Source organism: Dipodomys spectabilis, unplaced genomic scaffold, assembly GCF_019054845.1.
Source record: "Dipodomys spectabilis isolate Male_0828 unplaced genomic scaffold, ASM1905484v1 ptg000115l, whole genome shotgun sequence".
NCBI classification, from domain to species: Eukaryota; Metazoa; Chordata; class Mammalia; order Rodentia; family Heteromyidae; genus Dipodomys; species Dipodomys spectabilis.
In genome coordinates, this window is record NW_024870792.1 from 3,438,678 (window position 1) to 3,454,099 (window position 15,422).

Below are 15,422 nucleotides of genomic sequence, written 5' to 3' on the forward strand. Positions count from 1 at the left end.
TTCTTCTTGTTTCAGACATATACTAGTTATTGCAAATAAGGGAAACCATGAGACCTATGTTTCTTTGGGCCTGGCTTACTTCATTTAATATAAATTTTTTCCGTCTTTCCATTACCTAACAAATAGGGCAATGTCATTCTTTCTGATGGAGGCATAGAATTCCATTGTGTATATATACCACATTTTCTTGATCCATTCATTTACTGAGGGGCATCTGGGTTGGTCCCATATCTCAGCTATAGTAAATAATGCTGCAATAAACATAGTTGTGCTGGTAGCTTTAATATGGTCTTGTTGGTGATAATTTGGGTAAATGCCCAGAAGTGGGATTGCTGGATCATAGGGGAGCTCTATGTGGAGTCTTTTGAGGAACTTCCATACTGCTTTCCATAGTGGTTGAGCAAGTTTATACTCCCACCAACAATGTAGTAGGGTTCCCTTCTGTCCACATCCCCTCCAGCATCTGTTGTTATTAGAGTTCTTGATTATAGCCTTTCTAACTGGGGTGAGGTGGTACCTCAATGTTGTTTTGATTTAAATATATGGAACGTGTCAAGAATTTGCGTGTCACCCTTGTGCAGGCGCCATGCTAATCTTTACTGTATCATTCTAATTTTAGTATATGTGCTGCCGAAGCAAACACAAGCTCTTCTTTTTGTGCTTGTTAAAATTGTGTCTGAAGTAATCATTTCTTATTTATTGTTAAAACTAATTGTTAAAATCATTGGAACCTGGACAGTTTTTGAACATATTTGAAATTATACTTTACATATAGTTTACAATTGTTTCAGATTAGATTTCTCCTTGGAAAAATGCTGTTATATTTCTCCATGAATCCAACTGTATTTTCAACTTTTGAAACATATTAGTCTAATGCTATTCATAAGGCTTCATCTGCCCTGTCAGGTACTTAAATGTTTTACATTCAAAAGTGTAAGCAAATTCTAAAGTTGTGTTCAGAATTTCATAAACATTTCATAGACATATGTATTTGCCCATTAAAAGCATTTGGTTGTCTTACTTGAGTCTCCCTGATTATTTTGCCTCCTTTACAAGTAATAATAATTGGATTAGTATTCTCACTTGTCATATGCACTCTCCTTGGATGTAATTTATAGGGTCTAAAACAGGTTTGTGTGGAACACAATTCAGCTAAACTGTAAATGTCCAGAAACACTGTTTCTGTTAATCATAGCATTAAATATTAAGAAATGACAATGAGTTTGTTATTACTCTTCATAAGAGATATTATATAGAGGATATGTCTATAGTGTTCAAATTGTAGAGAAATATATCTTCAATATTAGCAAAAATGAAAAGAAATAAGGAAACCTCTTTGGTGAATCAATTATATCTTAAATACTATTCATTTCTTCTACAAAATGTTTTTTTAAATACTCACTTAGATTTTTTGTACTTCTTTGTTATTTGTCACATTATTCCCTTTCTATTTTTAACATTGCTTCTTTTTAGTTTCTTCCCTATTTTGGTCAAATTAGAGTGGGGCTTAGAGTCTTATCTTTGTGTTTCTTTGACTTCTTAGATAGCTTTTAAGATCTCCATTTCCTTGAATTCTGACTTCACAAAAACAAAACAAAACCCAAAAACAAAGAATAACACCAGGTATCTGTTTAGGTGCTGAGGAAGGTTTTTGGGGTGAAGGAGATTGTTGAGGAAGATTTTTGGATGTGGTTGAGTAAGGTGGATATAAATGGGGAAGGGCCATGGGGAAAAATGAAACTATGATTGCAAAGAATGCTAAGGCAAGAAAATGGTTTTTAGATCAGATCAGATAATTTCAATTCAAAAGAAGAGAGATGCAAATATCAAAATTAAATAGAATTAAAGAGGGGTTCTATGTTAGAATGTAGAAGTTAAAATGTAACATTTATCTAATTTAGCAGAAGAAAAACAATTCAGTTAAAGAAATGCAATACTCAAAACTCTTGACCAGACACAGAGACAAAGGCAAGCAAAATTATTTTTATATAAAAACACTGTGATTTGTTTATTGTTCTTGTATGCCTCTGTATAAGAATTTTTGCAGGTTACAAAAATCTGCTTTAGGTGTGAGTATGAGGTCTTTGCTTCCATCATAAGACTTTACATGGGGAGTTCTTTCAGAATTCAAGCTGGTGGCATATATCAGATGTTTTATTGTTTTGCCCTGCTGGGAGCCCCAAGCCTGCTTACCTGCCAGATTTGGTGCTTCTTTTCAGTGGTAGGCTTTGCCAGACCTATTGTGTTCCTCTGCTGCCTAAGAGCAGGTTGTACACATAGCCTGGCATTAGGGGGTTACTTCAGCCCTTCCCACTGTAAGATGCACAACCTTCACCCCACTCTGGCTCAGCTGATATTCCTAAACCATCATCTCCAGGTATTATGACCACCTCGCAAATCCATGAGCTCGAGACAATATTTGTGGCTTGTGTTTTCTCCCACTTGGCTGAATCTGGCAATTCCTTGGTGTGGTGCAGAATTTTACCTGGTATCTTTGGTCTTCTTTCTCCTCGCCTTCCATGTGAGCCAGGTGCTAGTTGCAAACTTCTTGTTGCTATGTTCTTTTCCCTGTCTGCTTCTCTTTGATTTTCCAGGTTCCCATTAACTCCCTATGGTTTCTACTTTCTTCCACTTTTTCCTTCCTCAGAATCAGCTCACTTTTGTGTTTCTGAACTTTTCTAGCTCCCAGAGTAAAAATGAACACTTTTAGACCACCATCTTGTGCAGCTTCCCTTTGCTTCTTTTAATACTTTTCAGGTTATCCTTCTATCTTCAATCTCAGTTCTTCCTTCCTCTTAATGCTTTCTTTTGGACAGTTTAGTTCTATGTTGCCTTTGCATTGGTGAGTATATTCCTGTAGCAGCAGCAACGCATTTGGCCCATCATGCATGCCAATTTTTGCTGTGTGTTTTACCACAGCTAGAATTGAGATTCAACTTTCCATCAGAAATAATCATTTATCAATTAAAATATATTGACATAATATATTTTTCAATGTAATATTTATGACAATATCATTTTCTATCACAATATCATTTTCTATCATAGTTCCTATCACTTTCTCCTTTGTATTCAAGTGTATCTTGAAATGTATTCCTTTCTCTTGCATTTAATTTTCTTCTTACTGAAACTCTTATTTCATGATACTCTACATGCTAGCCATTACTTGTATCTAATAATGTTTATATAGTGTCTCATTCTTTGTTTTGTTTGTATCTTTTTTAAAAAAACAATAGCTTAGTCATCAGATTATAAGTTGACATGTATCATCTTTTAATGGTAAAGATATTGGGCTGGGAAGGTGGCTCGGTGGTAGAGTGCTTGCTTGATTCCTCGGCACCACATAAACAGAAAAAGCTGGAAGTGGCACTGTGGCTCTAGTGGTAGAGCACTAGCCTTGAGCTGAAGAGCTGAGGAACAGTGCCCAGGCCCAGAGTTCTGGCCCCAGGAACCACAAAAAAAAAAAAGAAAAAAAAAGGAAATGAAAAGATTTCATCAATTTTTTGATGAAAAAGATTTTCATCAAAAAAGAAAATTGATTTCATCAATTGTCAATATTGAATAGATGGCACTCACTTTCTCTGTGCTTGAATTTTTAAATAAGTTTTTTAGTTATGTTTTGCACAAAGTAAAATGAATTATTTTTGAGTAATGATGATGAATTTTGATGAACATATACAGTCACACAAGCATGTCCCAATAAAAGTAGATGCCTATTCTCCCCAAAATTTTCTTCATACTCATGTTAGAAATTCTTTGTATGTATACTTTGTACCTATAGTTTCTATAAACTTTAGAAATGTTTCTATAGTTTCTCATTCCAATGTGTCTTATTAACAGCATAAAGCTATCACAATTCATTCATTGCAAGCATCAATTCATTTTATGTGTATATATGTGTGTATATATAGTATTTCATTATAAGTCTATGTTGTATTTTTGTCTTAGTTTCTTATTGCAAACTGTGAAGTGTTCACTTACTGATCTTTTGCTTATTTTCTGTATCTTTTCAGACGTTGTAAAGCTCTTTTTTCATCAGATGCCTACTTCAATACCTGAAATAACAAATGAATCTGTGTATATTAAATAAATATACTACCTGAAGTTATTTAAAAATGTGTAACTTATATGTAGAAATATGTGTGTTATGCTTATAATAAATATTATATATCAGTAATACTAAATTTAATAAATTCTGAGTAGTATTTTTAGTAACAAGAACATTAATATTTAAATGATTTCATATGACTGGTCTAAAATTCACACTAATTTTGTAAAGTCAACATTACTTGTACTACAGTTATCAATTTGAAGAAGACATTTGTCTTCTTCATTGTCAATTGGGGTATTATAATTTCATTGATGGATTGACAGGAAATGCCTCCAATCGTCAGTCATCTTCTTACTGTAAGCTTAGGAACAGCAATAGTAGGTGTGCTTCTGACAGTAGATATCATTTCTAGAAGAAGTCTACATTTTCATTAATTTAATATGGAGTTATTAAAATTTTTCAACTCATATGCAGATTGTTGTATGTACTTTTATCCCTTGAACCACACATTAAAATATTCTTACTATAAATGATTTGTATAAGCTAGAATTATGTAGAGAGACTTTCCTTTATATATCCATTCTCTATTCCCATTAACTTAAACGTATTTAGTAACAACATGGATGAAATAATTGAATTTCAACATGTGCTCATTATAATTCATTTATTTTTATTGGTCCTGGGGCCTGAACTCTGGGCCTGGGCACTGTCTCTCAGCTTTTCAGCTCAAGGTTACCACTTGAGCCATAGCACCACTTCTGGCTTTTTCTGCTTATGTGGTGCTGAGGAATTGAACCCAGGGACTAATGCATACAAGGCAAGCACTCTACCACTGAGCCACGTTTATAATTTTTAAAAATTATTTATTGATTGTAAAGGTGCCACAGAGGGACTACAGTTGCAAAGAGTTCATTTCTTTTTTTGTTTTCTTTTTTTCTTTTGGATCCCGTCGTGGGGCCTGAACTTTGGGCCTGGGTGCTGTCCCTCAGCTCTTCAGCTCAAGGCTAGCGCTCTACCACTTGAGCCACAGCGCCACTTCCGGCTTTTTTTCTTTTTTCTTATGTGGTGCTGAAGAATTGAACCCAGGGCCTCATGCATGCAAGGCAAGCGCTCTGCCACTGAGCCACCTTCCCAGCCCGAGTTCATTTCTTTTTGAACAATGTCACTCCTCCTTGATCTTTCCCAATTTTTTCCTCCCATCTCCACCCGTGAGTTTTATAGTTCATTTTTGCCTTGTTGTCTAGTGAATATCACTGCTGCATTTGTTCACCCTTTGTCCCACCATTTCTTTGTCTTCTCTTACTCTCCCAAAGTCAGGTAAATGAACAAATGAGACAAAAGAAAATGAAAACAAGAACAGCAACAAAGAAGAAAAAAACATACCTCTTGTTTCCATTTCCTTGGGTTCATTTTGGTAAATATTAATTTACATGGTCAGAAACACATAGCTATTGCTTCAATGAGATCCTCTCCTACTAATAATCCTCCTTTGGTCTCATTGTATGCATTCATAGAGACCTGTAATTTTTATTTATCATGTCTGGGTGTATTTATTTTCTTCTAGCATCCAGGTATGTTTACCTGTAGATTTATAGTCACATTCTAGTTACCACATGAGGAAAACCATGCAACCTAGGTTTCTCTGGGCCTGGCTTACTTTGCTTAATATAATTATTTTAAGAGACATTTTATAGAATGATTAAGGAGAATCTCAAACTTCAAAGTGACTTGAGCTTTTCTATTGCACTTTTTATGTAATGCAGAGATTCCATTTTGAATATTTTGATGGATAATTTGGGTCTTTGTTAAATGCACTTAGTACTACAAATCACATTTTTTTCCTTTTAGATCACCTTTAATTATTGGAAAGCAGTACTGTCTGTTCTACCAGACTTTGCTGTTCTGAAGTAACCAACTATGTCCTATGGTATTTGTGAACAAACTCTAATAATAGTTTTCCTGCATGAAGGCTTTTTAAATATTTGGAAATAGCTATCAAATCTCCCATTAAGCCTCTTTTCAACCTCCTGCAATTTTCTAATATTTCAGTGTTTGCCAATTTTTCCTCTTCCTGCTCACTGTTCTTCTTCAGTGCTTCTGTGTGTCCAAATGAGATGCCTACAAGTAAAATCAGCATTCCAGCTAAAGTCAGAGCAACGCAAAGTACTTCCTAGATACTAAATAGAATCCACTTCCTTCTTGAACTTAAGTGGACTATACAGCAAATGGAACTAACAAAACAACAGCACCTTTAACAGAAAACGAAGCAACTCTACGACTCGATTGTGCTTCAAACCCCTGCTGTTGGTAGCATTTTGAGATACTGTGCTTTGACCTGAGGTCAGTAAATATTATTTCCCCGACTCTTGACAATCTAACTTAAATGTTATTTTTCAAAACAGAGTTTGTGACTGTTCACCTTTTCAACATTCTAGAAAATTTTATAATTTAATTTTATAATTTAAAACAGTCTACCTTTGCCTTTAGTTTTTTGCTAATTTTAAATATGAAGTAAAAGTTATATCCTAATGCTAATTCTCTTACTTGCACATATAATCATATTTTACTAATGAGGTTATTTACCTTTATAATCTTTGGAGTGCCTACTTTATGGAGTGTATACAATGAGACACAGAAGTTATAACCGATTAAGAGAAAATCAAAGAATCTTCAGATCCTATTTGTAAGAATAAGTATTTTGGGAATAAATTACACTATAAGTAAAAGAATATGTTTATATATTTTTAAATCTTTATACATATGTAATATACATTGATAAATCCCTTTAAATTATTATTTGTTCATAAAACATATCTACATGGTAAACATTTACCTGTTTTTAATAGCGTGTTAGATTTTTAAATGAACCATTCTTTGCAATACTTTTATCCATGCCTTGAATTCTAAATGCTGTTGAAACTGTACCCGAAATGTCGAAGACACATAGTCCCAAGTTGAGAGAGAATGCATAGCTGTGTGTGGAGCTGAGGAGAAACTTCTCACCAGGTGGTAAGAAATGCAGTCATTTATAACAAGCTTTGTCTAAAAGTGGTTAAAATTATAGCTTACAGACAGTATGATAGCCTCACACTCAAGCCAGATGGTGAGTCCAATTAGTGACATTGGGTGACACACTCATATGTTGTTCACTTCTGCCCAATGTTTGACAGTTTTGGACATAAAGAATGAAGAGGAATAGAGATATTCTTGAGAAGATCTGACTTAAGTGAACAACTGGCACTTTGGTTAGATTTTCATCATCTCTCAGAATCAGGATTCAAAAAGTAAATTATTCACTTACAGGAAAATGAAGTCTCAAATGTGAAGTCTTTGACATTTGTCATAGCAAGTATTACACAGGTTTTTTTCTTCTTTGTTGCTGCTTTTCTTTTCTGTGCCTCTTGTCTTGTTTTTAAGTTTATCTGTCCGGTGGAGAGTAAATGGGGCAAAGAAAATTGGTGAGATGAAATTTGAACATATACAGCACTTTTACTCAATAGAGACTGTTGAAAATGAGTGATGTGACTTGTAGATGGGAACAGAAAGGAAAAACTGGGAGAGAGTGATGGAATGGTGACATAATTCATAAAGAAATGTACTCTTTACCTGACATGTAACTGCAGTCCCTCTGTATTCACTTTTACAATAACTATATATATGTATATTTAAAATAAAATAAAATAAAAAGATTGCTAGGATACACTGTCCTTGACAAAAGGTCTACTGAGTCCTCTACTATTTTCTATTTTGCTTTATTTCAGTAGGAACTCACATTGTGTTCCTAGAAAAACACTTAGCAAAATGTCAAATAAAGAACTGCTTAAAAGCAGATTTACTTGCTCTTTACAAAAGCCACTCAGTCCTAAGTAAATACTTAGAAATTTATTCAAAATATTCAGCACTATCTAAAATGCAATTCTGTGTTTTTATTGACATTTCAAACTGTTAGGCTTAAACTTTTCCAAAGTTAAAGTAATCAATTGCTCATTTCTTCTGTATATAACTATGTACACACTTGTACCAACTAATAACCTTTATGTTGGGATGAAAGATTAAATGTTCATTTAATTTAGCTTAGCTTTTGTTTGTTTTCGATGAAGAAGAACAAATCCTTTCAAGCATGATAGGTTATTTGTATTTGTTTTGCTTCATTTATAAAACAAAATAAAGCTTTTTTGTGTATGGCCATTAATGTTGAAAAGAAATTGTGTTAAATGAACAAGTTGCCATAAAAATGAAAATAATTTGAGACAGAAAAATTAATTTAAGTGATTTATTTGTCCTCCAATTATAATTTCAAGTGGATAGCAGTAAAAGTGAGAATTCTTTTTAAATGTAAGTAATTATTATTATTATATTTACTTAAATCATGTATTAAGCACAGCTGTTAAATTCCAAGGCTACCTATAAGTCTCAGGAGTCAATTAGTATTTTTTTCTTAGTAATAATTTATTTTTCTGCCTGAGAAAGTCATTTTTCATATCCCATTTTCAAATTATATATATGAAAGTCATGACTTTAGATCATGTGTAATAAAAAATTAAGAAAAATGAACATTAAAATACTTCGAATTAATGAACCACAACATCAACAATATTGGCAAAGGCGAATATAATGTGAGCTTTCTTTAATGCATCAATTCAGTCTCTTAAATACAGGGAAAATTTTAAATTATATAAAAAAAAATGCTTTTGTGCAAAGATATCTGTTTCCTAATCCCCAAAAGATCTTCAATTGCAAAACGAACTATGTCTCAGGGCAGCCAGTGGCTCATGCCTGTAATCCTAGCTACTCAGGAGGCTGAGATTTGAGGCTCACAGTTCAAAACCAGCCCGGGCAAGAAAAGTCCTTGAGACTCTTTTCTCCAGTAAACCACTCAGAAAACCAGAAGTGGTGCTGTGGCTCCAGTGGTAGAGTACGAGCCTTGAGCTGAAGAGCTGAGAGACAGTGCCCAGGCCCAGAGTTCAATACCCACAACCAACCAAAAAAAAAAAAAAAGGAAAACAAAAACTACATATATATTACCAAAAAAGTTTGCAAGTGTCATTGAGGTTAAAGACCTTGAAATGGGGAAATTATCCTTGATTATCTAGATCAGTCCATTCTAACATTAGTAATTAAAAGCAGAGAAACTTTTCTACACAGTCAAAAAGAAATTTAACTGCAGAAAGAAATGCCCAGGTGAGATTCAATTGCACTAGCTGTTAAGATGAAGGAAAGAGACAAGGAATGCTGGAGTCCGTGGAAATGAAAAAATGCAATTAAGCTAATTTCTCAATTTAGAACAAAACATTTTTCCCATTTTTTGAACCCAGGAATTGTAAACTAAAATTTTACATTAAGTAATTACAGCCTTGATGGAGGGAGGGAGTGTTACTGGGAACTGGGGACTCACTTTTGATTCAGTTGCTCTTACTTGAGCAACAGCCCCCATCTTCAATAAAAAATGTTAAAGTAAGGAAAACAATGAAAGATGTTACACTATATTTTTATAAACTAATATGATTGTTACTTTTATAGTGTTTCTGAAAATTCTTTTGTTCAACCCCAAATCTTTATTAACTTAGAAAATGAACACTCTCAAAATCTATTATGTTTCACATATCATAAATGCTTTTACATTTTCCTGTGAAAATTTTACATACATAATCCTGACTGCATTAGGGGGCATTGTTTTACCCTTTTTCATTGTCTTTAAGGAAACAGACATCTCATAATTTATAAGATCCTGATTTTCATTTAGATTCTGCTAATATTAGGCTTGCAATAGATTTCAATGTTTTTTTGCTACAACAGACACATTATAAAGTAAAAAAAAATTTTGGTTAGAGAAACTTGATTGCATAGAAAAATATTTTTATTAACAACCACTGTTAGACTGTTATCTCTACATTTGTCTTTTGGAAGCATGAATAAAATAATTTTCTGACTAACCCTTGCAGATAGTATATTATTTTTCTGCTGTATTTCATGAGCTTTGCTCAAATAATAGTTTTAGAAGTGAAAATGATGAGAAATTAACTATCATTGGGTGCATAAAAGATTATGATTGTTCTCACTTCTCAAACTGGACAAAAGTTGCTGGACAAAAGTAGCTATACTATCAAATAGAAATAAACATATAAAATGGCAATATTTATGATAATGTCAATTGCTTAAAATTTATTATGGGAAGCTTTTACAGAACTCAGTCATCAAGATCTTGTAAACTTACTTTCATATAGAAGATATAATTCAAAATTATAAATTAAATCATTTTCTCATATAAACCATGACAATTTACAATTTAAATAAAAAATTACGCAATAAATTAAACTCATATACACCAATGAATCTATCTCCATATTTGTATTAAAATCTATCTATCTATCTATCTATCTATCTATCTATCTATCTATCTATCTATCTATCTATCTAGACCAGACACTCATGGCTTACCACAATAATCATAGGTACTCAGAAGGCTAAGATCAAAATTCATAACCAGCTTCGGCAGGAAAATTTGAGATATTCTTTTCTTCAATTAACCACCAAAAATCCATAAGTGGGCCTGTTTATCAAGTGGTAGAGCATCAGTCTTGAATAAAAAAATCTAAGAGACCTTGGCCAGCCCTGAGTTCAAGCCTCAGTTCTAACACAAAAAAATAAAAAAAAAAGAAAATAAAAACAGGTAGTTATACAGGTATTTAATTTAAAGCTGTATCTCATATATTAAACTACAAAGAGCTATATTTTTATATATGTGCTGTTTTTTTCAATTAGTAGATTTACCATAGACTTCTATAATTCTGTTCCTAATTTTAAAAATAAATTATTTCCTTATGTGATCTTCAACTCGTACTATGATAGCTATGAAAAACCCATATCCTTGGCTAATGAACACTTTACCTGCACATCTTTACCTTGACTTTGTAGCTCCCAGAGTAAGGACATTTTCATAATTTGGGATGAACATATTGGATTTTTCATATATAAATATATACATATGTATGTATATGTGTATAATGTCTTTTAAAACTTTTTTCCAGATGTGTTTAATATAGGACTCTTGCAGTGAAAATGGAGAAGAAAACTAACACAAACAAAATGAATATAAGTTCCCTGAGCATGGACTAAAAGGCACCCATTATTATTATTAATGAGACTGAGTACAACATTAGGTATCTTGGCTTAGACTACTTGACATTTTCTAAATTAGATAAATAGAAGAAAGATGTCAATGAATCTCCAGATCATAGCACATGGCTGTTTAATTAAAGTGGTAGTACAGAAGAATTTTGAATTTTCTTTATAAATTAAAGCAAAAATTGCTGATCTCGCTGATTAGAAGGGCACCAAAGTATAGCAGTAACTGTATTTTCATTCTGCTAGAGAGCAGTAGAACCTGGTAAAACATCTTCCTGCTGTTTCCTTCCCCATCTAACTAACTAATATAGTTAGTATTTCCAATTAGTCAGGTTAATTGCGGAGTCTAAAGAGTTGCAACTACTGGCATGTGACAACTTTTTCTTTATTCAGACCAAAGTATTTTGGTTGGTACTTTGTTCCTCATGGTACTTGATGCCTTTTAAGAGCAAATACACTTGGATATAGATTAATTAAGTGGCAGTCTAAACATTCTCACAGTGAGACCAAAGGAGGATATTCTTAGGATATTTTGGAGAGGATCACAAGGGCTCAAAAGCAATGTGCATAGTTTATTCAAAATGATACTTATTGAAATGAACTCCAAGAAATGGGAATAAGTTTTTTTTATTGTAATTGTGGCTCTTTTTTCCTTCTTTTTCTTTGGTTTATTCCCTTTTGTCACCGGTTTTGATTTATGGGCCCTTTGCCTTGTATATGTTTATCTAATTTAGGGAAAGGAAAGGGAAGCATGGAAATGGTGGGACAAAGGGTGAACCAATTCTGCAGTGACACTCACTAGATACTACATTGGAAATGAACTCTATACCCTGATGGAGGGTCAGGAGGGGAAAAACTGGGAGAAAAGGAGGGAGTGGGGTAACACTGTTTAAAAAGAAATGTGCTTATTACTTGACTTATGTAACTATAATCCCTCTGTACATCACCTTCACAATAACATGAAAAAAAGAACAAATGCATTCATCAAATCAAATACCCTTATCTTGAACAGTTAACTAAATGTTGTTATATAAATTGTTTATATTACTCCAGAATCACTGGGGAACTGCCAATTCTAGCCTCACCCTTTGCATTATGTAGAGTTGCCATGCATGTGGCTCTCTGCCATTGAAACTAGCACTTGGAGTTTCTTTTCTCATCTTCATGAATTCACATTTTCCTTTTACCTAGATTTGGGGTGTAATTCATCATAAAACATCTACTTTTAGTTCATTTATTGAATCTGGAAAGGTTACTATTTGAGACTTAGTCATGTATGAAATGTAATTATTCTTAATACCCTTCCAAGAGCAAAATTGCAAAATAGCATGATAAACTCTGGAATGATCCTAAAATAAAGAGAAGATAAAATCAAGAGAAGCATATTTACATAGAAACAAATCAAGGGTAGCTTTTGAAGTTATAAGCAAGGCACAGTACCTCAGTTATCTGTCTTGGTTCAATCCTTTATCTGATTTCATCAGGTACCTGTCCTTTGAAATAGTTTACAATGCACTCCATTCTGGAAAATTATTTTCTAGCAAAAAATATTATTCTCAAAACTGTCTTCTTTCAAGGTATAATCACAGGGAATCTGAAGATGCAATGCACTGAAGCTATGTGAGATGGATTAGTGGCTTACAGTGACATATGCCTTCTGGGATAATTTCATGGACCAGTGTTATAGACATGTTCCTGTGTATAGTAGTATGTGATATTGACCTATAACTATGGTCAGATATTAATTTCTTGGTAGTTGTATTTAATGCTAGAGGACAACTAAGACTATAGTTATTTTATCTAAGTAATCACCAATGATCAAGATTTGCTCTTAATTCTGCTAAGTTCTGACTGAACATTTCCTAGAATTTGTCTCTATGACTTGGTCAACTTATGATAAGAAAATACAATTTTAAATTAAATTAAATCAACTTATAAATCAATATTACGATATGAGTGTTGAAAATACTCTATATACTCATAGACAGACTCATGGTAGTAGGTCAAGGAGAACTATCCCAATCTTGTACTTTCCATTACTTATTGCTCAAACGTCACCTCCTGGATAACAAGTCCTTCCACTTCCAAATCACACCAATTATACTTTTGGTAGCTTCTGGGAAAGCAAGGATCCATTTGACAGCCAGTAGAGACTTCTATAACATAAGCTCTAGTTGCTCAAAGTGAGCACCTTGGCAAAAACCAACAGTACTTTGTCTACTAGGTTTTACATTTGTCACCTACTATAATAGCTGTGATGGCATGAGGTAACCAAGAGTATTCCATTCCATTTCATACCCCACATGACAAAAGCATCTATGGACCTAGGCATATGGCCAAGTGAGTGGTATGAAGGTTGTCATCAGATGCTCTTGTTTTATTCCAGGGCCCTGAGAGAAATCTTGTTAGGTGCTGGTACTAGCAAGCACAGCTTCATCAAAGTGTTGACATTGACATTTTTCTTAATAGATATTGAATACTTCATTTGTGTGGCTTATGAAAATTTGATTTATATGAGGAAATTAGCAGTAGTGAAATTAGAACATGATGGTGATGTGAAGCTAAGGAAATGAACATGTTGAGTCCACTTTGACGATGGAAAGACTGAGTGGGACAGATACAGAAAACGACTTACGTGGAAGTTTGTGCTAAAATGAAGGAAATGAGTGAACATACAAATGAGAGGGCAAATTTAAGAAGAATTCAGTGGACAGACACAACTGACTAGGGAGCTACTCTGTGTGAGAAGAATAAGTCCAATTGAATGTAATCCCCCTGAATAAACAATTTGATGGGATAGATTTCTGAGTGCCACATGAAGGGGAATATCAAATCTCTGGCTTTAAACATTATGCATCTGAGATTCTTGTGATTTTGATAGTGCAAGGAGCAGACTGAAGGTAAAAGGATGTTATTTTAATAGCTTTGTACACAAAGGTTTCATTTCAATAAGTCAGTATATGAGTACAATGCATCTTGATCATGGTTAGACAAATGGGAAAAGGGTGGGTGAATAATGCAGTCGTAATATTCAATGTACCCATATGAAGGTGGAACTAGGTAACTTGAAGGTATGAATGGGGTTGGGAGAGATGAAAGAGAACAATGGAATGATGGTGTTTTGAAGAAGAGCTTTAGGTTTACACTTGTTTATTTAAAGAAGTCAGGGACATTGATTTACAGTGCAGTTGAAGTGATGAATGATCCTTGAGAAAAGAAGCAGGCAGGTCTGGCCCTAGGCTTACCCAGTATGTTTTGGTCCAAAAGCCAACTTCAGACTTGACACAGTTACATCACTTAACATAGTCCAGTTATTTAGTTTTTCTAAGTTTCAAGGGAAAGACATATTTAAATTAGAGCAAATTTTGGGAAAATTGGATCAAAATTCCAATAGCTCCATAACACTTATTCCTATTATTTGAGCAAGGAATATACTAACACTATCAAATACACATACCTAATCCTACTTATCCCTGATGGCAAAGATCAATAATCTAATAGGATATTGTATGGATATACAAAGATTTCAAATTTAGCATATTGAGAACTTAGCACATTAGCTTTCCACCAAAATTAGCATTTTGTACTGTATCTATCTTATCTCAAATAGGACAACTATTCATCCACTTTTTTAAAGCTAAAAACTGCTTTTCTTTCTCTCTGAACTCATAATATACATTGGATCATAAAACCTTTAGGTATAACCTGCGATTTCATTTTCCATATGACTGGTAAATATTTTCCTGAAATATCAGTTGAGCTTGTGTTTCTGTTTCTCAGTTCCTTCACTATCTACCTATTGCTTACACAATAATATCTTAAACAGTTAACATTATTTAGATAGCCCTTTTCATTCCTACTCACATCTCCTCCTTTATTAATGTTTTATTCAATCAATAAATACTGTGTAATGTTAGATAGCTTTGAAAGCCCGTTGGGTACATTAGTGAGTAAAATAGACAAATGATTCATTCCAGCTATGTGATATGTTTAGTATCTAAATGTAGTACTCTATATTGTCCAGACCTCTGAACGAACATTTTCTTCAAGTTATTTTTCTCTGTTCTAAATTTCCCATTCTTCTCCTTGGGGCTTACTGCAAGAAGTCCTCAGATTCAAAAATCCTTCTGATCTTGTCCTCTCACTCTGACCTTGGTTCCACACATTCAGATTGGGTAAAACACACAAATGACCAACTTACCAGGTAGTTGGTGGGTTTTTTTGTTTTATTTTACTATTTTATTTT

The 15,422-nt window shown here is 33.5% G+C and overlaps 1 non-coding gene across 1 annotated transcript; it reads right to left on the minus strand.

Moving 5' to 3' along the window:
* Nucleotides 1-536: 536 nt before the first annotated feature.
* Nucleotides 537-643, minus strand: LOC122115083. Its single transcript, XR_006148696.1, has one exon. It is a non-coding gene; the product is annotated as a U6 spliceosomal RNA (small nuclear RNA).
* Between the last annotated feature and the right edge of the window lie 14,779 nt (nucleotides 644-15,422).